Consider the following 25,887-nt stretch of genomic DNA (forward strand, 5'->3'; position numbering starts at 1 on the left):
TCTGAATCATCAAATCCCCTGTGGAAATCAGAGCTTGTATGATCTCATTTGGGCTCATTGAGCAAGATTAGTGACTAACATCAACTCTCTATTACAGAAGAAGGGAGCACTGTTTACATTAAGGGAAAAAAAGATGGCTAGAATGATGTTCTGCAGGTCTTGCTTTTGAAGAGATGATCTGCTGAATGGATGGTAAATCCCTATTCAGGTCCAATATCAAGGTCAAGCAAAGGGTTATAGCTACGGATTAATGCCTGCTATTGCAGTGTCCTTGAACAGTCTCTTAAAAGCTACGGGGACCCTTAACAAGGTTAGCAAAACATCACGACAGGGTTTCTGATAATTGCTTTAATTATCCCTGTCCCAAAACCACAGCGGCTGTTAGAACAACATTCCAGCTGTCCCAGGGAATGCATGAAGTGCATTGTGTGTGTTCTACAGCACCAGGTATTAGCTGTTTGCTTCTTTGTAGCAATCCAGCGGTTTTCCAGTTGGGGTGACACTAGAAGGCCCAACAGCCCAGTCCACCTTCTAATGGCCTTCTAAGGCCGCGTACACATGGTCGGTCCATCCGATCAGAATGGTCCGAAGGACCGTTCTCAACGGTTAACCGATGAAGCGGACTGATGGTCTGATGTGCCTACACACTATCAGTTAACAAAACGATCGAGTCCAACGCGGTGACGTAAAACACAACGGCGTGCTGAGAAAAATGAAGTTCAATGCTTCCAAGCATGCATCGACATGATTCTGAGCATGTGTGCTTTTGCATACTAACCGTCGCTTTGGACCTATCGGTTAGGCGTCCATCGGTTCAATTTTAAAGCAAGTTCTAACATTTTTGACCGAAGGATAACTGACCGATGGGGCCACACACCATAGGTTTGGACCGATGAAACGGTCCTTCAGTCCGTTTCCATCGGTTTTGACCGACCGTGTGTACGCGGCCTAAGATGTTTTCTTTCACAACAGCTGAGTAATCACAGGTAACCTACCTTTGTTACCCGCAGTACTCCAGTGGTTTCCATTTAAACGGAACCTGACCAGGTTATGGACTAGGGTTGCCACCTTTTCTTCAAGCCAAACCTGAACACTTTAGTGGCCTGGGACACTCTTGGGTGCCCCAAGGAGAGTAGTAATGGGGTGATCATAGCGTTGCTTACTTGAGGAGCCAAAGCACGGTCTGAATAATGTGTTCAGGTTTCAGTCCGCCTGAAACCCCAAAACATGATTCAAAACCTAGACTGTCCAGGTGAATCCCAGACAGGTGGCAACCCTATTATTAAGTATTTACTGTATTTATCGGCGTATAACACACACTTTTTTCCCCTTAAAATCAGGGGAAAATCGTGGGTGAATGCTACACGCTGAACGGCTGCCTCAGAGGGAAAGGAGGGAATGAGCGTGGCCTAAATAGACAGAGCCGAGTGTACTGTGTACTCGGCTCCTCTCGGCTCCCAGTCCCACCTCCTAGTATTTACGTCCCGCCATTGGACTGGTGTTATGTCCATCATAGGAGCCGGGCAAAGGGGCGGGACTGCGAGACGAGCTGAGATGAGCCGAGTACACAGCATATCCGGCTCTGTCTATCTTGGCGGCGCTCGTTCCCTCCTCGGCAGGCAGATGGACACTGACCATGCTGCAATTTTTGTCAAGGCTGCAGATGGACACTTTTGGGCAAGGCTGCAGATGGACACTGATCCATCCCTTTATGACTATGAGTGTACCCATCTTCTGATGGCTCTTTCCAGCAGGATAATACACCATGTCACAAAGCTCACATCATCTCACCACGGGTTTCTTAAACATGACAATGAGGTCACTGAACTCCAATGGCCTCCACAGTCACCATCCAATAGAGCAGCTTTGGAATGTTTTGGAAATGGAATAATTTGAAAGAGCCATCAGAAGATGGGTACACTCATAGTCATAAAGGGATGGACATGGTCAGCAACAATACTTAGGCAGGTTGTGGCGTTTAAATGACACTCGGTTGGTACTGAGGGGCTCAAAGTGTGCCAAGAAAATATCCCCCACACAATTACGTCACCACCAGCCTGAACCGGTGATCCATGCTTTAATGTTGTTTATGCCAAATTCTGACCCTACAATCTGAATCAAGCCTCATCAGACCAGGCAATGTTTTTCCAGTCTTCTATTGTCCACTTTTGGTGATCCTGTGCGAATTGTAGCCCCAGTTTCCTGTTCTTAGCTGACAGGAGTGGTACTCGTTGTGGACTGCTGCTGCTGTAGCCTATTTGCTTTAAGGATTGATGTGTTGTGCATTCAGAATTAGTATTCTGCATACCTTGGTTTTAACAAGTGTTTATTTGAGTTACTGTTGCCTTTCTATCATCTGCCCATTCTCCTCTGACTTCTGACATCAACAAGGCATTTTCCTCCATACAATTGCCACTCACTGGAACCTTTGGACACATTGGGTGCCATAAATGTATAGGAAATAGTGCAGCGCAATATAAATAAACTAAAGTGCAAAACACAGTTGTTATACCGATAACAAATTAATCATAAATGGTGCATAAATAATGCAAAAAAACTGTCCAAAAAGTGAAAAATTCCAAAGGAATAGGGTGACAACCACTCCAAATCTTCACCGGTGACTTTAACTTTAAATAAGTGATCCCTCCACCATTAAGAATGGCTACTCTCACCTTAAGGTATGGACCCCTGTTTTACCAGGCAGTCATACCAGCAGAAATCGATAGACAGATTGGTGCAATATGTGGATAGCAAACTTCTTAGGCTCGGCAGCATTGAGATCGAGGATAAGAGAAAAAACAGATCTAAGTGCTCTCTGCTTTAAAAACGGCTTAGGTTTATTAAAAAGGCATTAACAGGCTACTCACATTAGCCCGAAAGGCAAAACGGCAGAAAGGAAATACACACAACATGTATCTTCTCAGAGATGGCAGCAAGCGACTTCAGGCTCCTTCCCCCGTACGCGTTACGTTGTAGCAACTTCCTCAGCGGTACAGTACAGTAAAACCTCAGATTGCGAGTAACGCTGTTTACGAGCGTTTCGCAATACAAGCTATTTATGTAAAAAAAAAAACACACTATTGACTGCACTATGCAAAGCAGTAGTTGCCAAGTGGCTTAAATGCTGCCCCTCCCTCTCCCAGCCTGAGTGCTGCTGCACAGGGGAATACAGGAGTCTGATATTAGGAAAGATTCTGGTACATAAGCTAGTTCTACGTAAAATACATTTAATGATTTTTTAATGAATACATAACTGCATTACATGGTGTTTTTAATATATCTGCCTGGAGTTAGGCTTTAACAGAAAACCAATTTACAAAAGAGAGTAACTGGAGAATTTTTACATTCATGTATATAGCAAACCACAAAACACCTCTTTTATGATATCCCTGGGATTCGTAATGCACTATAAACTGTGAGATTTAACAGTTGCCTTACTACACAAGAAACCCGCTGCTACTGCCGAGCCCACCGTCAGTAACCTGTACAACACAGAGTATAAAAGTCACCATACACAGGCCAAGTCATTCTTCATCATCAGTCAATGTCTATGTTCCAAACATTGTATGCAATTTAAAGAGAGTCTGTACCTAGAAACAAACCTACTGCCCACCCTTGATAAACCTAGGGGTACCCGAATAAGCTGTAATGCTTATCTTGACTAAAGGATTCGTCAACCTGGAGCCTTACAATTATAGAATAAAGACACAGACTAAGTGACATGGGATTTATATGGCCTACAGCAGCCAACTTTATTAAACCAAAGAATAAAATAACATCACATTAAAACATACCAATAAGTGCAAATTCAACAATGTAATGCCCAACAACAAGAGATCTTTGGGTGCTCTTAAAGGGGTTGTAAAGGTAATTTTTTTTAGCTAATATGTGATCTCTGTGCTATACAGATAGTGAATATACCGTATTTGCCGGTGTATAAGAAGACTGGGCGTATAAGACGACACCCTAATTTTCCAGGAAAAATGTTGGTTTTGGAATATACTCACCGTATAGGACTACCCCCTTCCTACTAGTCTTTCTGGAAGCTGAGGGGTAACCGGAACAACCACTGACAGGAACAACCGCTGACAGAAACAGGCTTTTTTCAAATCTCACTGTGCCATTACAATACATTACATGCCTCCACTGTGCCATCACTTGCCTCCACTGTGCCATCACTTGCCTCCATTGTGCCATCACTTTCCCCCACTGTGCCATCATTTACCTCCACTGTGCCATCATTTGCCCCCACTGTGCCATCACTTGCCCCCACTGAGCCATCACTTGCCCCCACTGTGCCATCACTTGCCCCCCACTGTGCCATCACTTGCCCCCCACTGTGCCATCACTTGTCCCCACTGTGCCATCACTTGCCCCCACTGTGCCATCATTTGCCCCCACTGTGCCATCACTTGCCCCCACTGAGCCATCACTTGCCCCCACTGTGCCATCACTTACCCCCACTGTGCCATCACTTACCCCCACTGTGCCGGCCAAGACGATCTCCCTAACTTGCCCCCATCACTTGCCCCCCACTGTGCCATCACTTGCCCCCACTGTGCCATCACTTGTCCCCACTGTGCCATCATTTGTCCCCACTGTGCCATCACTTGCCCCCACTGAGCCATCATTTGCCCCCACTGAGCCATCACTTGCCCCCACTGTGCCATCACTTGCCCCCCACTGTGCCATCACTTGCCCCCACTGTGCCATCACTTGCCCCCACTGTGCCGGCCAAGACGATCTCCCTACCTTATGTTTTTGCAGATTCTGTCTTCCAGGCTGCGGCCATCCTTCTCCTCAGACTGTTCCGTGATAGGCGGAACACAAATTTTCCCAGCAGGGCCTCTGTTCAGTGTTCCGTCTATCACGGATGTCCTCTCGTCCGAGGATGAGAAGGCATCCGTGATAGGCGGAACACTAAACAGAGGCCCCGCTGGGAAAATTTGTGTTCAGCCTATCACGGAACAGTCTGAGGAGGCGCCGCTTTTAAATCATGGATGCCCGCAGCCTGACGGAGACTGTCCTCTGCGTATAAGACGACCCCCGACTTTGGATGCATTTTTTTGCATTCAAAAAGTCGTCTTATACGCCGGAAAATACGGTAGTTGTTATTTCCATTTAAAATATTTAGTGACCTGTTAAATTAGTATGCTATTTCTCCACCTCATCGTTTCCTCTCTTGATTCTCTCTTCTACTTCCTGGTTTTACTAAAGCTACGTCACAGCATCACTTGTGGCTTAATGGCATTGCGCATGCGCAGTGTCGCTTTTTCGCCGTGTGTCCGACTCTCAATGCAGCAAGTAAGGGGGCAGAGTTAAGGCGGGGCTGTGCTGCTTAGATGTTCATTCAGCACAAAAAAAGGTGCCTGTGAATGTACAGAGCGTCTCCCTGCAGAGATGTAGGCCCAAGGGAGGGGGCGAGCATGCTGACTAACCCCCAGCCAGAACGGCTCGGATGATGGGGGCAAGCTTACTGAGGAGGAACAGGAAGTGAGAAATTCAGACAAAGAAAAAAAACATTTAGAAGGGAAATCTAAGGAAAAGTTAAGGGAACCAACAATGCAGTAGCTTAAAGGAACCTATTTAGAAAATAAAAACAAACCTTTACAACCCCTTTAAGGCACAATTTTACCTGGAATCACCATGTCCTCCGCCGCACCACAACTGGCTCAAAGACGTTCCCCCACCTAACAACTGTCCATTTATCTTCTCCATCAGCACATCCCCCACAGTTGTTACCTCTTGTATCTCTTGACCTTCCCTCTTAGATTGTAAGCTCTAAGGAGCAGGGCCCTCTGATTCCTACTGTATTAAAGTGTATTGTATTTGTACTGTCTACCCTCAAGTTGTAAAGCGCTGCGTAAACTGTTGGCGCTATATAAATCCTGTATAATAATAATCATTTTCCTCTCCCCCAGGGGACCAAGCTCCTGGGAGAAACCACTGCTATCCAAGTGGAAGCGCCATACAGTAACTTCGATGGGCCCCAGAATTTTGTAACATGCATGTACTCACTGACCCCCCCAAAGACCCCTTTGACCCGCCAACTGCTGTGACAAAACAGGCAACATACAATTCAGTAAATTATTATACATTTTTATAAAAAAAAAATTATATATATATATTTTTTTATATATAGTTGATAAAACATGAGACACAAAACAGAACCACAACCTACCCACTGCGGTAACACCTAACCCAGGGCGGGCAGGTGGGAAGCTGCCAATTCTCCTATTTTAGAATGCGAAAGGTCTACCTATCTGCAGAAGACCCACTTCTCTGATCCCTGCCCCTTAAACCACTGCCTCCAATCAGGTACGGCTACATCCCTACCCAAACACTGACCTAGCTGATCGTTCCGTGACCCTGTTCCTCCCTTAGTCCTGCAAACCCTCCGTCCATTTTCTCCTTCAGGTTTTACTTACCGTATTTATCGGGGTATACCGCGCGCTGGCGTATAACGCGCACCCCAAACTTAGGAAGGTTGTTTAAGGAAAAAAAGTAGTTTAGGGAAAAAAAAAAACTTACATTTTTGTATATCGGCGGCCTTGTCCGGTGTCAGTCTGTGGCCTTGCGCAGGGTCCGTCCAGCCTTGTGGGTGTCCGTCTGCGGCTTCCTTGTGCGGGGTCGTCCAGCCTTGTGGGTGTCCGTCTGCGGCTTTGGAGGTGTCCGTCTGCGGCTTCCTCGCGGGGTCCATCCAGTCCATCCACACCTTGCCCAGGGTTGCAGCGGTGTTAGTTTTTGAATTAGGCGCCTCGGCCGAGCCGAGAGGAGCCGGATTTCCTGTGTGTTCGGCTTGTCTCGGCTCCTCTCGCGTGGCTGCGGGCGGAGCCGAGCGTGGCCGAGCCTAGCGGAGTGCGCAGTACACTAGGCTCAGCTCAGTCTATTTCGGCGGTGCCCGGGAACAGCAGTATTGACGTATATAGCGCACCATGATTTTCCCGATTTTAAGGGGAAAAAACTGCGCGGTATACGCCGATAAATACGGTGGGCTAGATTCACATAGATTAGCGGATCTTTAGATCCGCGTAATCTATGTGATTTACGATCCGCCGGTGCAATTTTGCGAGGCTAGTGCAGTATTCACAAAGCACTTACCTCCAAACTTGCGCCGGCGGATCGTAACTCCCCCGGCGGAATTCAAATTCCGCGGCTAGGGAGAGTGTACAATTTAAATCAGGCGTGTTCCCGCGCCAATTTGACTGCGCATGCGCCGCCGGCGAAATTTCACAGTGCGCATGCTCCAAATGACGTCGCTTGTTTTCGGTGGCAACGTAAATTCCGGCCATCCGTATTCCAGACCGACTTACGCAAACAACGTAAAAATTTGAAACTCGGCGCGGGAACGACGGCCATACTTAACATTAGCTACCCCTCATATAGCAGGGGTAACTATCCGCCAGAAAAAGCCGAACGCAAACGACGTAAAAAAAAAGCGACGGGCGGGCGTTCGTTTGTGAATTGGCGGAAATCGGAATTTGCATATTCCTTGTGTAAAAAACCAAAGCGACACCTAGCGGCCGGCGGGATATTGCAGCCTAAGATCCGACGGTGTAAGTGACTTACACCAGTCGGATCTAAGGGAGATCTATGCGGAACTGATTCTTATGAATCAGTCGCATAGATCCGACCGTCGGATCTCAGAGATACGACGGCGGATCAGGAGATATGCCGTCGTATCTCTTGATGAATCTGGCCCGGTATATCTAACTTCAGCAGGTTTTTGCTGCTCATCTCTTTTCTCTAATGCCCTCGCCATTCTCATGGGCAATGCAGGAGTATTGTTTCTTCATTGTGATGATGTAAGGGTACAACTGTTGGCCAGTGCACCATAGAGAAGAGGGATCGGTAGCATGGGCTAAAGAAAACCTCACAAAAAAACATAAGGTAAATATTACAGCTTATTCTTCTACCACCAGAATGAAAAGAGAAGGATGGCCAAAGCTTTTGTAGTTCTTCTTCTGTTGTTGGTCACAAGAGTACAATTACTGCTATGCTGCTGTAAAACAAATCAGCTTATAGCAGGATATTGCTTGCTAACAGCTGATGGGATAGAACCATGCCAGGCTCTGGAAGGATCCTGACAATATTGTCAGGACCTATACCAATGCCTTATGCCCTGAAGACACGATCGGACCTTTGTCCGACCAAATTCAGACGGAATTCCATCGGAGGAAAATAGAACATGTTCTCTATGTAATCTCTGATGGAATTCATCAGACTTTCCGATGGAATTTCTCCGATGCGTCAGTCGGACTTTTTCCATTGGAAATTCCGATCGTGTGTACGAGGCCCAATTGACAGCTGGCTGTGCATTTTCAGGGCACAGCTCAGAGCCTGTGCCAGCCATGCCTGTCCCCTTCCCTGGCCATAACTCCTGGAGAAGCACAGCAGAGAGCATTAACTGACAGTTACTACTCTCCACCAGGAGCAAATGAGAACTGAGATTTTTTTTTTTTCAATTCATGGAGTTCAGCTTTAAAGCGGAGGTTCACCCTAAAAAACAACTTTCTACCATGCCATCCAGCATACTAGCGTCAGCTACAGTATGCCTTTATTTTATTTTTTTGCGCTGTACTCACAGTTTAATCCATTCGTTTTGTTTCTGACTCCCGCGGGGAGTAGGCGTTCCTATTAAGAGGCAAACATGATTGACGGCCGGCTATGGCACGTCACACTTCCCGAAAATAGCTGGAGTAGGACTCGGCTCTTCACGGCGCTATACGGCGCCTGCGCACAGACTAGGACCTGACTGCGCAGGCGCCGTGAAGAGCCAAGTCCTATTTCGGCTATTTTCGGGAAGCGTAACGCGCCATAGCCGGCCGTCAATCATGTTCCCCTCTTCATAGAAACGCCTACTCCCCGCGGGAGTCAGAAACTTAACTAATGGATTAAACTGTGAGTACAGCGAAAAAAAATAAAAATAAAGGCATACTGTAGCTAACGCTAGTATGCTGGATGGCATGGTAGACAAAAACATTTTTTTTTTTTAGGGTGAACCCCCGCTTTAAGTTGTCACCAGAACAGGAATAGGGGAGAAGAAGCCTTCCAATAGGGACAGGTGTTTTGGTGACTATCTAAGAAGGAATTTTCCTTAGTACAGACTTCCTTTCCCTGACTTTTCTGTCAGGGGAGGTTGCTATAAATAGATTAGCAGGGAGCTGGTCCTATTACAAAACACCTGAGAGTCTCTGCCTATGAGGAGAGGGGGGTGTGCCTTTCCTCCAATCAGCAATTTTAGCTCTCTTGGCTGTATGCCCAGACATCACACTCTGTGTTAAACAGGAAGAAAAAATCTCCTAACACCATCTGAACTTTCTAAACAGTATTTAAATGTGAAGACAGCAGATATGGATGTAAAACCTGTAGAAAGATTTGGTTCATCTCTGTGTATCTTCTAAAGGCTGTTCACTTCACTGGGTGTATGGAGGGTTTACATCCACCTTAAACAATTTATTGGCTTTTAGATATACTAAGCCTTTAGTCAAAGGCATAGAGGACAGGGGATAGGACGAATTCGCCCATGAAGGCTTCCTGCCCAGCAATGCACACAAACTTATATATATTGCTTCTTGTTATAAAATTCAAGTCGCCGCTCATCCAGAGATATATATGACATTACTTAATTGCTTCTCTCACACTTCTGTGGAACGTGCAGCAATTTATCTTTTTAATGTTCCATAAAGGTTTTAGGGGAAAATGGAATATTAACTGATACAAATTTCCTTTTTAAAAATTCCTATAACCTTTCACGATTGATGGTGGATCATCAGGAAATGGCCATTTCTCCCTGAATATATTAAGTGCTTGTCAATTTGCCATTGATCTTGGTGGCTTTTTATGGTTCAAGCCGTTATGACTTCTATATGGCCTTAATCAAAGTGTTTAGTTAGATGAAGCAGTTAGGAATTCTGTTCTGCTGCCAGGCTTGTGTAGCCAATAGTATTATGACTCACGTTCTCTTTTTTGTTCATGACGCAATTGCATTGTGTGTTTCGTTCTGAAGGTCTAAAGCAGTTATTCTCAACTAGGATACCTCCAGAGCAGTGGCGGGTGGTGCTCAAAATTTTTGGGGGGGCGCAAACGGAAAAAAAAAATTGCAGCCTCACTGTGCCCATCAACTGCAGCCACTGTGCCCATGAAATGCAGCCACTGGGCCCATCAAATGCAGCCACTGTGCCATCAATTGTCACCACTGTGCCATGCCATCAAACGCAGCCACTGTGCCATCAATTGTCACCACTGTGCCATGCCATCAAACGCAGCCACTGTGCCATGCCATCTAACGCAGCCACTGTGCCATCAATTGTCACTACTGTGCCATGCCATAAAACGCAGTCACTGTGCCATGCCATCAAGCACAGCAACTGTGCCATCAATTGTCACCACTGTGCCATGCCATCAAACGCAGCCACTGTGCCATCAATTGTCACCACTGTGCCATGCCATCAAACGCAGCCACTGTCCCATCAATTGTCACCACTGTGCCATGCCATCAAACGCAGCCACTGTGCCATCAATTGTCACCACTGTGCCATGCCATCAAACGCAGCCACTGTGCCATCAATTGTCACTACTGTGCGCATGCTCCAAATGACGTCGCTAGGACGTCATTGGTTTCTGCGTGAACGTAAATTACGTCCATCCGTATTCGCGACCGACTTACGCAAACGATGTAAAAAATTCAAAACTCGGCGCGGGAACGACGGCCATACTTAACATAGGATACGCCGCACTTACCCCTGCTATAGCAAGGGTAACTATCCGCCGGAAAAAGCCGAACGCAAACAACGTAAAATAAAAGCGACGGGCGGGCGTTCGTTTCTGAATCGGCGGATCTCCTCATTTGCATATTCGTCGCGTATACAAATGGATGCGGCGCCTAGCGGCCGGCGGGAGATTGCAGCCTAAGATCCGACGGTGTAAGTCACTTACACCTGTCGGATCTAAGGGAGATCTATGCGGAACTGATTCTTATGATTCAGTCGCATAGATCCGACCGTCGGATCTCAGAGATACGACGGCGTATCAGGAGATACGCCGTCGTATCTCTATGTGAATCTGCCCCCTAATGTTTTAGGGCGTTTTTGCAACGCCTCAGTGTGAAAGGGTAAGGCGTTTTTACAGCACTTTCAATTTATTTCAATGGAGAGGGGCATTTTTGGAGCGCTTTTTTCCGCGCCAAAAATCTGCTCCAAAGATGCTGCTTGCAGGACTCAGTGTGAAAGGGTCCATTGAGATGCATGGAGAGCGTGTTATGATTGTTTTAATAGCGCTATTTTAAACACTAAAACGCTGTGGACGTGAAAGGGGTCTTAGGGTTTCCTCTGGGTAAACAAAGGTTAACGGGCTGGTCTTTATAGTGCATTTTCAGTTTTGCAGAAACACACTACAGTCCATTTAACATGGTTTCCTATGGATGTAGTTCACATCTGTGCATTTTATGGAACGGGCCAGGGACTTTTTTCTAGTTCTTAGTTCCATAGACCAAAGCCTCGTACACACGATCGGATTTCCATCGGACAAATCCGTGAAATTTTGTGCAAAGGGCGTTGGCCGTGAACTTGGTATGCATACAGACGGCAGAACTTTTTCAGCTAACATACACAAAACTACGTGTTTTTTCAGCTCTTTAGCGCCACCCTTTGGGCAACTTCTGCTAATGTCTTATGGTTAGCATTTGTTTGAAGCATGCGTGTTTGAACTTTGGATTTTATTCCGACGGACTTGTGTACACAGGATTGGATAATCCGACGGAACACATTTGTTGTCGGAAAGCATGCTTTACAACATTTGTTGCTGGAAATTCTGACAACAATTGTCCAATGGAGCATACAAACGGTCGGATTATCCGACAAAACCCTGCCATAACACATTTGTTGTCGGAAAATCGGATCGTGTGTACGAGGCTAAAGAATGGATCAAAGGCGTATATTGAAAAACGCAAAACGCACCTGTAATATGCAAACTGCAATCTGCATAGATGTGAATCAGGCCTAAGACCCGGTTCACACTTGGGCGGTACGACTTTCGGGGGCGACTCGGCAAGGCGTCCTGAAGACGACTTCAGAGGCGACTTGCAAAATGACTTCTGTATAGAAGTAGCCCCGAAGTCGTACAAGAACCTTTTTCTAAGTCGGAGCGACTTGTGTCGCTCCTATTAGAACGGTTCTATTGAATAGAATGGGACGCGACTTGTCAGGTGGCTGAGTCGCCCCAGTGTGAACCGGCTCTAAAGGTGCTTTTCTTAACACCTTTATAAACAATGGTCTTAAAGACCTTTGCGAGTGGAGACATTTCCTTCCAGAGCTGTAATTTATTATATTTATTTATGTGTTTGTTAACTTACTGCATATGTTCTTCTTTTATGTTCATGATTTGCTACAATGTAACTAGATACAGTACAGCAGATCTTGCTTCATTATAGTCATAAACAAGCAAAAGCATGTTTTTAAGTTGAAGCTGAGTTTAGTACTCCTTCCATTGCCAATTTACCAGATGTTAGCTAATCTGGGTATCTGCGCCAACCTTTGGCTGATGTTAGATCGGGATTCTGCTGCTAGAGCAAAATCACCAGTGGCAGGATTGCAAAAAAGCCTGCCTGCCTATTCGTGTGGATTGCTCTCTGAAGAACAATCATTTCAGAGCCATGCAGGCAGGACCGTTGATAAGGGGGGACCACCAGCCCTCCTGTAGGGGGCCCGGGCACACAGGGGGCCCAAACAGCAGGAGGAACTATGTTTTTCCCGACGGGATTCCTCTCAAGCCTGCCTTGCATACACACGTTCAGGCCAAATACCGCCCGTCCAAAGCGCGGTGACGTACACCACGTACAACGGGACTATAAAGGGGAAGTTCCATTCAAATGGCGCCACCCTTTGGGCTGCTTTTGCTGATCCTCGTGCTAGTAAAAGTTTGGTGAGAGACGATTTGCACTTTTTAGTCGTCATGCTTTTCAGTCCGTTACAGTGTGACGAATGTGCTATCTCCATTACGAACGCTAGTTTTACCAGAACGAGTGCTCCCGTCTCATACTTGATTCTGAGCATGCACGTTTTTTTTACCCCTCAGAAAAGCATACACACAATCGGTTTTCTCGATGGGAAAAAGTCCGCCAGGAGTCACAGCGGGAAAAAAGAAACATGTTCTCTTTTTTTCCCCGCCGTGAAAACTTAGATGGAGCATACACACGGCCGGGATTCCGGGCCAAAAGCTCTCATGGCAGTTTTCCTGCCGGGGAAACCAGTCGTGTGTACGAGGCATCAGAGGTGTTTTGTAACAGGGCCAGCTGCCTGATAATCTATTTATAGCAACCTCCCCGGACAGAAATTTCAGGTTTATTTTATCTGATGTGTCAGAGAATTTGTCAGGAGTTATCAGGCTGATAACAGAGGAACGGGTCAGGAGAGAGCTGCGGGACTTTGAAAAGAGATAGCAAAATACTGCAGATATATGTGCCCAGCTCAAATTTCATGAATTGGGTTTACATCCACTTTAATTGAACAAGCTGAAGTTAGAAGCTGATTGGCTACCATGCACAGCTGCACCAGTCTTCAGTTTTAGCAAATCAACCCCTTGGTGTCATAGACTGTAGAGCAGTGGTTCTCAACCTGGGGTCGGGACCCCCTTGGGGGTCGAATGATGATTGGCCAGGGGTCACCCAATCCGGTGCTGTTCCTGAAGCCCACACCACTCTCCCAGCCTTTTTGCGGCCACCCAACAGGGCTATCCCTGGAGCCTGTGGCAGCCCAGCTGTGGTGTTCCTGGAGCCCGCAGCCGCCCACTCAGCCTCTTCGCAGGTGCCTATTCAGTTCACAGCATGGCTGGGGGGCAAAGACTAGAGGTCAGCTGACTGGTGGGGAAAGTGATGTGGGAGGGGCTGGAGGAGACCCTATCTCCTGATTTCGGCATAGGTGTCACTTCTACGAGACATCACAAAGTCAGAGACACAGTGAGTAACACTACCTGTGATTATAGTTGCCATTAAAAGGACTCAGGTAGCGCTAAATGTCCGTGGGTTAGGGGTGCAAATTACTTGTCTTGCCTCGGTTGCTGACAAATTTTACTGTTAGGGGTCCCCACAACTTGGGAAATTTTATTAAGAGGTCACAGCACTAGAAGGTTGTGAACCACGGCTGTAGAGGGATGATGAGAATATCTTGGCTAGTGACTGCAAAGGCCCAAACAGTGCATCATAAGAGGTGTTCAATGCTCCCCCATACCCAAGATACTAAGTATTTGCAACAGTCGTGAAAAAGCAATGGGAGAGAAAGTGGAAGGCAATTGTGTGTGCAGCAGGGCATGGGCTGGTAGAGACTGAATAGGGAAAGTGACAGAGTCTGTTTAAAGCGGGGGTACACCCTAAAAAAATGTTTTCCTTTATCTACCATCCAAACCAGCATACTAGCGTCAGCTACAGTATGCCTTTTTTTTTTTTTTTTTGCGCTGTACTTACTGTTTAATCCGTCACTTTCGTTTCAGATTCCGGCGGGGAAATAGGCGTTCCTATGAAGAGAGGAACATGATTGACGTCCGGCTTTGGCGCGTCACGCGTTCCGAAAATAGCCGAAATAGGACTCGGATATTCACGGCGCCTGCGCAGTCAGCTCCCAGTCTGTGCGCAGGCGCCGTATAGCGCCGTGGAGAGCCGAGTCCTACTCCGGCTATTTTCGGAACGCGTGACGCGCCATAGCTGGACGTCAATCATGTTCCCCTCTTCATAGGAACGCCTACTCCCCGCGGGAGTCTGAAATGAAAATGACGGATTAAACAGTAAGCTGACGCTAGTATGCTGTATGGGATGGTACATAGTTGTTTTTTAGGGTGAACCTCCGCTTTAATTTAGCATTTGAATACAGTAAAACCTTGGTTGGAGAGTAACTTGGTTTGAGAGAATTTTGAAAGACAAACAAAATGTTTTAATACATTTTGCCTTGATATACAAGCGATGTCTTGATATAAGAGTAGCATCACGTCACAACTTTGTATAAAAAAGAAGAGAGGAGCCTCTCAAGCCTCGTACACACGCTTGGTTTACTCGGCAAGAACCAGCAAGAAAACTGCTGGCAGAGCTTTCTTGCCGAGTATACCGAGCGTGTTTACGAAGCTTTCAGGTTTCTCATCAAGAAAACTGCCTAAAATCTCGAGGAGAAAAATAGAGAACCTGCTCTCTATTTTCTCGTCGTTAAACTCGGCAGTGTTTTCCTGCCGAGTAACCCGAGAGTGTGTATACTTACCTGTCGCCGTAGAAACCCGCGCATCCTCGAAATGACTTTGACGCATGCGCAGTAGCTTACTAGGCATAGGTAGGTTGCAGCAAGATGGCGGCGGCGGCATCGAATATGAAGAGCGCATGCTCGTCGTACACGATGACGCCACCGCGTTCTTGCCTTTCAAATGAACCGCGGTTATTTTGAACGGAGAGTCTCTACTCTCGGGCGGTAAGAGATTCTTGCCAAGAATCTCGTCAGGAAAAACAATGGGCCAGATTCAGAGAAGAAGTACGCCGGAGTATCTGCTGATACTCCGGCGTACTTTAAAATTTGCCGCGTCGTATCTTAATTTGTGATTCACAAACAAGATACGACGCATTTGGCTAAGATCCGACAGGCGTACGCCTTCGTACGCCTTCGGATCTTAGGATGCAATACTTCGGTCGCCGCTGGGTGGAGTTTGCGTCGTTTTCCAGCGTCGGGTATGCAAATTAGCTTTTACGGTGATCCACGAAGCTACTCGCGTGCGTTACGTCGTCGCAAGTCGTTTTTTCCCGTCGCAAAGTTAAGCCTGCTTTTTCATGGCTTAACTTTACACCAGCCATGTTAAAGTATGGCCGTCGTACCCGCGTCGAATTAAAAAAAAAAATTTTCGGAGTAAATACGTTACGCACATCGCCATTCACAAACACGTCGGGGCGCCGTAATTTCGCGCAAAGCACGTCGGGAAATTTACTAACGGAGCATGCGCAGAACGTTCGGCGCGGGAAAGTGCCTAATTTAAATGGTACACGCCCCATTTGAATTAGGCGGGCTTGCGCCGGACGGCTTTACGCTACGCCGCCGAAAGTTTACACGCAAGTGCTTGGTGAATCAGGCACTTGCGCTGAAAACTTGCGGCGGTGTAACGTAAAGACAATACGTTGCGCCGCCGCGATTCTTTCTGAATCTGGCCCAATGTTTTTTTCCTGACGAGATTCTGTCCCATGTGTATGTGGCTTAAGAGTAGCAATATGGTTACATTTAATGAAGGTACAACATTTAGCAAGTTATTGCTACACTTAGAGGTGCCTCTCTTCTCTTTTATACCCTGTAAAAAAAATGCTTTGATATACAAGTGCTTTGGATTACAAGCATGTTTCTGGAACGAATTATGCTCGCAATCCAAGGTTTTACTGTATAGGCTTGGTCCACTGAACACAGAAATAATTCCCTTCATGCTTTGTAGCCCCAATATAGTCAAGTTGACAAGCTGCAAGAAATGCCAACATATCTAATTCTATATATTATGGGAAAGTGAGGACCACCCAGATCTGATCCTATTAAAGCGCCTGTTTCTGTGTGATTATAACGCTCTAGATCTTGCTTGTCAAATATCCATCCTGTTGGCCTTCCAGTGTGCTGGACCTCAGAAGGGGACAGAATGCACCCTTCGTAATAAATCGCTCCCCTCTCAGGATGCTATATTATTTTCCTGACATATTAATGAATTTCACAGCATGTCTGGAAAAACTCGCACCTTAGCTGAGGGTTTTCAGGAAGGGGGGGGGGGAGCGAAGGGGTGGGCGGCCGAGCAGGCAAGGAAATCTTGTTTTCATTATACCCTGCCTTAAAAAAGTACTAGAGGTGGAGATGGTCTGTAGAATTGGGGTGGATGGGTGGGGGGGAGGTGCGGGCCCTCACTGTTGGCTTTTTTATAAAGCACATGTGGCTTATGAAGCCATCAGGCCCCCAACAGCTGTAAAATGGTCTGAATTTGGAAATTTGTTTAACAGGGCATGATAGATATAACAGCTCTGGCATGTAAATTGCACAAACCCTCTATGAAATATTACCGATCAAAACTTCACTCAGTTGTAACTTCCCAACAAGCACAATCTGTAAGAACTAACAGTCTAATTTTAATACTCCCCCCCCCCCCTTCCCTCCTCCCATGTGCGCCCCCCACCCCATCCTTCATTCCACAGCGCCCTTAATTTCTTACATTCTGACCTCCCGAGCACCTGGCTCTGTGGGGTAGTGAGAACACCTAGCATCTGGAGTACAGATTGGTCTGGACACCAAATGCACATGTACATAAAATATACCCACATGTATACCGTCATTTAGAACTGTGCAGAAAGCACACTGTGAGTCTTTTTTTATTTTTCTGTTTGAGTATTTATATATATATATATATATATATATATATATATATATATATATATATATATATATATATATATTAGTGCTGTCAAGCGATTAAAATTTCTAATCGCGATTAATCGCATTAATGTCATAGTTAACTCACGATTAATCGCGCGATTAAGGAGGTTCACCCTTTAAAACATTTTTTTTTTGTTTTCTTATTTATTTTTTATTTTTTTATAATATTAAATTGTGTTTTTTTTTTTTTTTTTACATTTTGATCACTTTTATTGCTGTCACAAGGAATGTAAACATCCCTTGTGACAGCAATAGGTGGTGACAGGTACTCTTTATGGAGGGATCGGGGGTCTAAAAGACCTCCGAGCCCTCCTTTGCACTTCAAAGTATTCAGATCGCCGAAAACGGCGATTCTGAATACTGTGTACTTTTTTAAATCCGGCGCCATTGGCAGCCGAGAAACCCGGAAGTGACGTCATGACGCCGCTTCCGTGGTTTCAATGCGGAGACTGAATCAAAGCCATTTACGGCTTAGTGTCAGTCTCCGCCTGGACACAGAAGGTGCCGTATGGAGGATCGGGTCTCCCGGTGGGACGGGAGGCCCGGTCAGAGCGGCGAAAAGGCGGCGGGATATTGCACTGGAGATAAAATCGATGTAGCTACATAAACTTTAAAAATGGTGCGAGTAATACCAAACGGTAGCAAAAGCAGTCATAATAACATGTAGCTCTAAGTATGATACTGGTATACAAATGTGTAGAACGATACCACTGCTGAATCCAGATGAGGAGGGGTTAACATCAGTCCGTCGGCATGTAGATGTCCCGTGAAGAACTATCACAACTCCCAGTGGATGGCTGTAGAATCCCAAGTTGATAGAGGGAAGTGATAGAGGGAAGTGTAACAGCCCTTGCGTGTGGCAGATAGGAAGGTCCCGCCCGCATGCAGATATGAATGCACAGCAAAGGAGCCCTTCAGATGGACACGGCAAGCCCCGCCGGTGTCCGTAAAATCACCGGATCTCCGACGGAACTCCCTAAAGGCCCGGAAGCCGGCGGAGAGGTGAGTACCAATCAAAAGAATTTTGATAGATCAAAAAAATTAAAGATTAATCGAGGAATTAATAGTTAATTTCCACAGCCCTAATATATATATATATATATATATATATATATATATATATATATATATATATATACACATAAATATAAATATATATATATACATACATATATATTTATACATACTGTATACACATACAGTGCCTTGAAAAAGTATTAATACACCTTGAAATGTTCCACATTTTCTCATGTTACAACCAAAGACTTAAATGTATTTTATTGGGATTTTATGTTGTATAGACCAACACAAAGTGGCATATAATTGTGACGTGGAAGGAAAATTATAAATGATTTTCAATTTTTTTTTACAAATAAATATGTGAAAAGTGTGGGGTACATTTGTATTCAGCCCCCCTGTGTCAATACTTTGTAGAACCTCTTTTCTCTGCAATTACAGCCGCAAGTCTTTTTTGGGGATGTCTCTACCAGCTTTCCACATCTAGAGAGGGACATTGTTGCCAATTCTTCTTTGTAAAAATAGCTCAAGTCGGATTGGATGGAGAGCGTCTGTGAACAGCAATGTTTAAGTCTTGCCACAGATTCTCAATTGGATTTAGGTCTGGACTTTGACTGGGCCATTCTAACACAGAAAAGCATCCCCACAGCATGATGCTGCCACCACCATGTTTCACGGTGGGGATGGTGTGTTCAGGTTGATATGCAGTGTTCGTTTTCCACCACACATAGCATTTTGCTTTTAGGCCAAAAAGTAATTTTGGTCTCATCTGAGCAGAGCACCTTCTTACACATGTTTGCTGTGTCCCCCACATGGCTTCTAACAAACTGTAAATGGGACTACTTATGGCTTTCTTTCAAAAATGTCTTTCTTCTTGTCACTCTTCCATAAAGGTCAGATTTGTGAAGAGCACGACTAATAGTTGTCCTGTGGACAGATTCTCCCACCTGAGCTGTGGATCTCTGCAGCTCCTCCAGAGTTACCATGGGCCTCTTGGCTGCTTCTCTGATTATTGTTCTCCTTGCCCGGCCTGTCAGTTTAGGTAGGCGGCCATGTCTTGGTAGGTTTGCAGTTGTGCCATACTCTTTCCATTTTCGGATGATGGATTGAACAGAGCTCTGTGAGATGTTCAAAGCTTGGGATATTTTTTATAACCTAACCCTGCTTTAAACTTCTCCACAACTTTATCCCTGACCTGTCTGGTGTATTCATTGGCCTTCATAATGCTGTTTGTTCACTAAGGTTCTCTAACAAAATTCTGAGGGCTTCACAGAACAGCTGTTTTTATACTGAGAATAAATTACACAGGGGTGGACTCATTAGGTGACTAATTAGGTGACTTCTGAAGGCAATTGGTTCCACTAAATTTTAGTTAGGGGTATCAGAGTAAAGGGGGCTGAATACAGATGTACGCCACACTTTTTTTTGTAAAATAATTGAAAACCATTTATCATTTTCCTTCCACTTCATAATTATGTACCACTTTGTGTTGGTCTATTACATAAAATCCTAAATTTTTGGTTGTAACATGGCAAAATTTAGAAAATGTCAGGGGGTATGAATACTTTTTCAAGGCACTGTATATTTATATAATTTTGCTTAAATTGATCATGCAGGCATGCTAAAATGCCCAAAAAGCACTAGCAAACAACTGACAGCGGGTAACTTTGCTTTATGTCCTTTTTTCTTCAATGCCAACTGAACCCCGCTGACAGCTATGCATAAACCACTTTCTCAAAGTCGTTATTTGCATAGGCAAGCCCCCTATCACAACAGGATACCTATCCTTATTTTCCAAAAAGTGACAGTTATTTTCAGATGAAAGTGTAAAAATGACAGCCACATGGCTGAAAATAGAGTAAGTAATAAAATCTTGGATAATGCTTCATTGACTGCTGATCCCCTGCTGATGAGGCAGAGCAGGCGGATAACGGACATAGACAAGGCCCGCTGTGCTCTATGGGTAGCCAGGAGTAAATGGACTCCAATGTCAATTTCCACCCGGCTACCTCCGACCCATTTAACCAAGAGGATTGAGTACTCTTCCATTTTTTTTTTTTTAGCCCAAAGATAAGCGGATGTACCATATTTATCGGGGTATTGCGCGCTCTGGCGTATAGCGCGCACGCCTAATGTGGACCCGCATTTCTGTAAAAAAATATTTTAGTACTTACAGTTTTGGTGTCTTGCGCGGCGTCCATCGGCGGCCTCGTCGGGTCCTGCGTCTGTCTGCGGCTTCGGTGGTGTCCTCCTCGTCGGGTCCGGCGTCCTTCTGCGGTGTCCTCCCCGCTTCCCGCGCTGAGTTTGAACTACTGCGCCGGCATATACCGAGCGCAGTACACTCGTGTATTGTCGGGCAGGCTCGGCTCCTCTACGTCCAGGACGTGACTGCGAAAGAACCCGAGCCTGCCCGACTATACACAAGTGTACTGCGCTCGGTATATGCCAGCGCAGTAGTTCAAACTCGGCGTGGGAAGCAGGTATCGGCGTATATCGCTCACCCACGATTTTGCCCTGAATTTCAGGGCAAAAAAGTGCGTGGTATACACCGATAAATACGGTAAATGGACCCCAAATCTATTGCAGAGAGGCTGAGCCCTCAGATCGTTGAAAGGCTGAGCCTGCTGCCAATCCAGACTTCTGGGCTGGGATCATTTCCCAGCCTTGCCCAGCTTAGTGACATCAGCCGACAGCGGGCTTTAGCCCTTGTCAGCTGATACAGATCTCAGGAATGCAGAACCAATAAACCAAAAAAACAATTAGTGCAACCAAAAAATAATGAAATAAAAAAAAAAATTGTGCCCAAAGATCACATTGAAGTTGCCAGCTGGTACTAGATACGTGATTCCACAACACTCAATGTCACTAGATAAGTGATTCCACTGCACTGCTGTCATACATAGAATAATAGAATTATGGCCAAAAGATCTTTGTGAATTAGCCCTGTTGTATTATGGGTTGGGGCATTCCTATTATCTACAGAATTTAGGGAAGTCAGACAATGTCACGTGGGAGAGGTAGCTTTGCAGCTGCTATGGAGCCCAAAATTGGCCTGTTACAGTGTCAGGTAGCAATAGCATTTGGCACATAAAACAAAATAAATGTGAGTATATATAGTTTGGGAACTCTTGACAAACTACTATAAAAATGGTATTATGTTAGAGGAATTGCTTTTGCAATGAAGATCAGAAAGGCAAAGGGTTTTGCTATGGTAACCCATCACACATACTCTATATTGTCAAAAGTATTGGGACACCTGCCTTTACACGCACATGAACTTTAATGGCATCCCAGTCTTAGTTCCACTATGATGGCAGCCCTGAGTGTGGCTAATTCTCCATTTTAATTCTTTTTCCCCCCCCCCCCCCCCTCCTCCTTCCATTTTTTAACTCTCCATTGACTATTATTCATAGACCAAAAGTCCTTGTAGGTACCCACCTACACTACCAAGGTGACTGTGATTTCAGTGCCACACTGTGCATACTCCATCGTATGTATCCAGCACATAAACTTATCATTGATAGGATGACACTGTATTCGATTTTTTCCCCCAATCCATACCAGAGCCTTATCCGAGCATGCAGCCAGACAGGCCGGGAGAGGGGGGGGAGCGAGCACCCCCTCCTGAACCATACTAGGCCACATGCCCTCAACATAGGGGGGTGCTGGGTTCAAGGGGCTCTTAAGCACAACCCTGGGAGGTGGTTGTTGGGATCTGCAGGCAGGGGTCTTTTTGGAATCTGGAAGCCCACTTTTACAAAGGAGCCCCCAGATCCCGGCCCCCCTCCATGTGAATGAGTACTTTATTCAAAAATCAAAAACAATGTCCCCCGATGTAGATCCATCGTCAATCACGACGTCTGCCGCACCACTGGACCCAGAAAAAGGGGAAAAAAAGCTCCTGCTGATTGCCTGCTTCTCTGTCTGACATTCCTTAAATAGCTAAGGGGCCCAGCCTGCTGGGTCATTGATGTCACAAGAGGCGGGGTCACTAGATGACATCATCAGGTGACTTCGTCCCTTGACTACTTAAGAAATGTCAGACGGAGGAGCAGGCAGTCGGCAGGATTTTTATTTATTTTTTCCGGTCCCGGAGGGGAGTCGGGCATCAGGGGACATTGTTTTTCATTTTTGATTACTGCCCAGGGTTATGTGAAAGAGGCCCATGTCCCCATTAACATGGGGACAGGGTGCTTAGGGGTGGGGGGGCAGAGCGAAATTTTGGCTGAATTCAGACCTGTAACGGAGCAAAAGACTCACCGGAGCCGAAAGCGGAGAGGGGTGGTCAAAATCTCTTGCTATTGCGAATTGGATGGCTGGAAACCCCCATCCAATTTGCAATAGTGTGCCCCCAGCCTTAGGGGTAGCAGAAAGATAATATACTCACCTGTCCTTTAGCTTCCATGGTGCAGGGGTTGATGTCATTATTGTCCAACGAGATCCTAGGGAATGCTGAGCTCTCCAAATCTCATCAGAAGATGTGCAGGGAGCTACTTGGTGACATTTGAGTGCATTTCCCAAGACAGGGAAAGGCGATTATATATTTTTTTTTCTCTTGCGTGTTTTTTTTTTTTTTTTACTTTTTCCAGCGATTATGCAAGAGTAAAAAAATAAAAAATAAAAGTATATAAATTAAATATACATTTATGTACATTTTCTATTGCAACCAGATACAGTTCATTAATTTATGGACATACTGTATCTTACATAAAATGTTGTATTAATAAATCAAATATATGTATATAAATATATATACACACACGCACTGCGTATTTGGACATCTCAGATGGAGATACAGCTTGTTAAAATCCATCAGCATATGTACACATTAAAGAGGCGACCTTTGTATATACAAGTCACACCATACGCAGCCACACACGCAGAAAGACATTTCAACAGACAGAGACAAGCACACACAAACACAGGTGGAGTCCACCAAACTGACACACACACGTGTTCTGCCACAGACCACCCCAGCCAGGCAGCTCCGCATACCTATACATATGTAAATATACAATCCCTCCGAGATTCCTAGAGAAACTTTTGCAGCCAGGAAGGATTAAATTAGCACTTATAGCCCTGAAAGTGTTAACACATGCCGTGTGTGACATTTAGAAGGTCATTTACTAAACCTAGCATGGGACCTATACAAATGGATTTGAGTTATCTTCTGCATCCTTCCTTGCTTTAATTAAAGCGTAATTAAACTCCAATATTTTTTTTTTTTAATATACAGCACCCCCCTCTCCCCCCTCTCAGGAGGTTAGTTTGCGCAGCATATTAGACCTTTTTGACACGCTGATCAAATAATGCCCTCCGGTGCTGTGCCGTCAGTTCTCCCCCGGGTCAGAGGTGGCGCCATCTTCTCCCGGTATTCTTTCCAGGTTCCATCTGTTCTGCTGCTAAATGGGCAGGCCGCAATTACATCACTTCCACACATGCACACGGGAGTCCTGTCATCATGGCCGCGCAGGCCTTTTTTTTTTAGTTTTCAGTGCTGTGATAATTTGACTGACAATCTCCCACAGTCTTATGCTGGTAATACAATATACAAAAAATCGGCCAAACCCATTTTCGAAAAACGAACATTTGGCCGTGAGAGCAAACGATAGTGCCATCATGTAATAATCGATAAATCGTTCAATGGACATAAATGAATACATTTTTTGTTCGTTTTTTTACATATACCCAGTGCAAACAGTTCGGACGGGAAACACATTAACCACTTAAGGACCGCCTAACGCCCATATACGTCCGCAGAATGGCACGGCTGGGCATAAGCACGTACCTCTTTAAGTGCCCAGCCGTGGACCCGGTCCGAAGCTCCGTGACCGTGGCCGCTGGACCATTGGACCCGATCTTCGCAGATCTTTTTTGGGGATATTTATTATAGCAAAAAGTAAAAAATATTGCATTTTTTTCAAAAATTACGCTCTATTTTTGTTTATAGCGAAAAAAATACAAACCGCAGAGGTGATCAAATACCACCAAAAGAAAGCTCTATTTGTGGGAAAAAAAGGTTGCCAATTTTATTTGGGAGCCACGTCGCACGACCGCGCAATTGTCAGTTAAAGCAAAGCAAGTGCCGAATCGCAAAAAGGGGCCTGGTTCTTTACCTGCATATTGGTCTGGGTCTTAAGTGGTTAAAGGGGTTGTAAAGGTTTAATATTTTTTTTTTAAATAACAAACATGTCATACTTACCTCCACTGTGCAGTACGTTTTGCACAGCGTGGCCCCGGTCATCGTTTTCTGGGGTCCCTCAGCGGCTGTCTCGCAGAGAGCTAACCCCCCTCTGGGACGCGCTCTCCCAAGGGGGTTAGCTTGCAGGCGCGCTCCCGTGTGATACAGTATACTTTGCTGCAGTATATATGCGGAAGCCGATCGCCAAGTGGTTAATAACGGACCACACTAAGCAGGAGAGCACACCGTGGTCAGTTCTCTAGCGATGCTGGGACCTCAGTGTACTCTCCTCCAATGATCAGACTTGTCCTGACATGCCCCCCGCTGCACAGCCAATCATTGACAAGCTCAGTGTGTGCTGCTGCTTCTCCTCCCCCAGCTCTTATGCATCTGAGAACAGAGGGAATGTGATCACTTCTAATAAATGGGAAAAAAGGTATTTGTATTTTTTTCTTTTTTTTTATATATCTATACAAAAACATTTTGCCTTTTCATTTATATTTTAACCAGTTCCCGACCCCCGCATGTACATATACGTCCACAATATGGCACGTACAGGCACATGGGCGTACACGTATGTCCTCGCCTATTAGCGGGTGGGGGGTCCGATCGGGACCCCCCCCGCTACATGCGGAGGTCGGGTCCGCTCGGGGAGCGATCCGGGACCACGGCGCGGCTATTTGTTTATAGCCGCTCCGTCGCGATCGCTCCCCGGAGCTGAAGAACGGGGGGAGCCGTGTGTAAACACGGCTTCCCCGTCCTTCACTATGGCGGCGCATCGATCGCGTCATTCCCTTTATAGGGAAGACACGATCGATGACGTCATTCCTACAGCCACACCCCCAAACAGTTGTAAACACATACTAGGTGCACCCTAACTCCTACAGCGCCACCTGTGGTTAACTCCCAAACTGCAACTGTCATTTTCACAATAAAGAATGCAATTTAAATGCATTTTTTGCTGTGAAAATGACAATGGTCCCAAAAATGTGTCAAAATTGTCCGAAGTGTCCGCCATAATGTCGCAGTCACGAAAAAAATTGCTGATCGCCGCCATTAGTAGTAAAAAAAAAAAAAATAATAAAAATGCAATAAAACTATCCCCTATTTTGTAAACACTATAAATTTTGCGCAAACCAATCGATAAACGCTTATTGCGATTTTTTTACTAAAAATAGGTAGAAGAATACGTATCGGCCTAAACTGAGGAAAAAAAATGTTTTTATATATGTTTTTGGGGGATATTTATTACAGCAAAAAGTAAAAAAT

At 45.4% G+C, this 25,887-nt stretch overlaps 1 protein-coding gene across 1 annotated transcript in view; it reads left to right on the forward strand.

Annotated features, from left to right (window-relative positions):
• NTN3 (netrin 3) overlaps positions 1-25,887 on the forward strand; it is a 151,342-nt gene that overhangs the window by 67,225 nt on the left and 58,230 nt on the right. The window lies entirely within an intron of this gene.

The sequence above is a fragment of the Rana temporaria genome, chromosome 6, assembly GCF_905171775.1.
Source record: "Rana temporaria chromosome 6, aRanTem1.1, whole genome shotgun sequence".
NCBI classification, from domain to species: Eukaryota; Metazoa; Chordata; class Amphibia; order Anura; family Ranidae; genus Rana; species Rana temporaria.